The sequence below is a fragment of the Palaemon carinicauda genome, chromosome 20 (assembly GCF_036898095.1).
Source record: "Palaemon carinicauda isolate YSFRI2023 chromosome 20, ASM3689809v2, whole genome shotgun sequence".
In the NCBI taxonomy this organism is placed as follows: Eukaryota; Metazoa; Arthropoda; class Malacostraca; order Decapoda; family Palaemonidae; genus Palaemon; species Palaemon carinicauda.
Window position 1 is genome coordinate 37,760,604 of NC_090744.1, and position 2,189 is coordinate 37,762,792.

Here is a 2,189-nt window from a genome sequence, read left to right on the forward strand (position 1 = left end):
CACTGCCCAGGCTCTCCTAGGTCCTAGCTTGGGTGGAGAGGGAGCTTGGACGCTGATCATATGTATATATGGTCAGTCTCTAGGGTATTGTCCTGCTTGATATGGCAATGTTACTGTCCCTTGCCCCTGCCATTCACGAGCGGCCTTTAAACCTTTAACCCTTTAAACAGGTTAGTATGACTCTTATCTAATTGGAAAAAAGTATCCTACCAATAAAAATTTTAAATGCTAAAATCAGAAATTGAATTACATAGCATCTTACAAAAAAAAATGAAGAAAAAAAATAAAACACGAAATGACACCCTTTCGAATAAGGAATTAACAAGTAAATAAAAAATAGAGAATAAAATATAGAAACTACGAGGGGTGTCCCTTCTGGGAAAATGACAATAAGATAAATAAGATAAAAAGAAAAAGGGAAAGAAATGAGGAGCAATCATCTTCTCTAAAAAAGAAGTTCATCTTTTGTGATTAATATTTTGAAAAGACACAGAACGTTAAGGGACCCTTTGATCAAATTAAAAAGAATACTATATATTTTTTAAAAAGAATTCTGTATAGCGGTTCAAAAAGTCTCTCTCTCTCTCTCTCTCTCTCTCTCTCTCTCTCTCTCTCTCTCTCTGAAGTAGTAATTATAAATTCAAGAAAGCCAGAAATTTACATGAAGATGAGCCAGTGTGAACGTTCCCTTTGTTTATAAGTAGAGTCCTTTTTCTTTGTGGGTGTTTACCGAGGTATAATGAGAAAAGAGGAATATTCATAACTTTAATCGTATTACCTATAATATTATATAACAAATTAGGAAAAGCTTACATAACATTATATAAGAAAAATGAATGCATGATAAACACTATGTTAAATTAATTACCATTTGCACGCACGCCCACATCTCGTGTATACACTCTTGCATTAGCTGAAAAAAAATAGACTGCCCTCGAGTACAATCCACCATTCGTACATAAATAGATTGCACGTAAGTATACAAAACCGTCAACATAAACACAGAGATCATACAGGAGTAAACTTTATCGGTCGTATTTATTTCCTTATTCCTTACTGGGCTATTTTTCCTTATTGGAGCCCTCTGGCTAATAGCATCCTGCTTTCAAACTGGGGTTGTAGCTTTGCTAATAATAATAATAATAATAATAACAATAATAATAATAATAATAATAATAATAATAACAATAATAATAATAATAATAATAATAATAATAATAATAATAATAATGATAATAATAATAATATACTCAGAAATACAGATATTTGTGATAAACAAAGTTCCGGTTGCAAGAAATTTGCGACCAGATTTCTCTTATAACTGATTAGGAAAGTTGACGCTCTACATTGACACACAGGACTCTGTGAGATCGATCTCGTAGTTGACGGCATCTTTAAGAGAGAGAGAGAGAGAGAGAGAGAGAGAGAGAGAGAGAGAGACTTTCAGTCCTTCAAGATGTAAATGCTACGAGAGTTGAGTGAAATGAAGAAGTGAGTATCTGGAAGGAGCTCTTGGCGTCCTTAAAGGACTGGAAGAGGAAAAGGGAAATAAAAGAAGAAAGAGGAAAGAAATAGAAGAGAGTAAGTGCTGTGGGGGGGGGAGACAGAGGACCCACCCTTCGGGGGTGTTGGGTGAAGAGAACGCGAGCGAAACTTCATAAACAAATGCATATTGCGACCGATCTAACGTCCTCTCTCTCTCTCTCTCTCTCTCTCTCTCTCTCTCTCTCTCTCTCTCTCTCTCTCTCTCTCTCTCCTCTCTTACAATTCATGCTCATTTGCTGCTGACACAATGAATTCTACTGAGCTTCTCAATAAACTTATTGATAAAAACTTCGATTAATTTTTGAAGCTTTGAGATTCGCCGCCAAAAGAATACAGATGAAGGAAAGAAAAAATCCTGACCCAACACCAGTTGGAGGAAAATCGTCTTCCATAATCCGAGAACTTAAAAAAAGAGACAGATATCTCAGATGAAAGCTAAACCGTCTTTCATCACATGAAATACTTCTCTTGTAGATTATCTATTTCCTTGTTTCCTTTCCTCACTGTTCTATTTTCCCCTGCTGGAGCCCTTGGGCGTATAGCACTTGGCTTTTCCAACTTGGATTATAACTTAGTTTGTAATAATAATAATAATAATAATAATAATAATAATAATAATAATAATAATAATAATAATAATAATA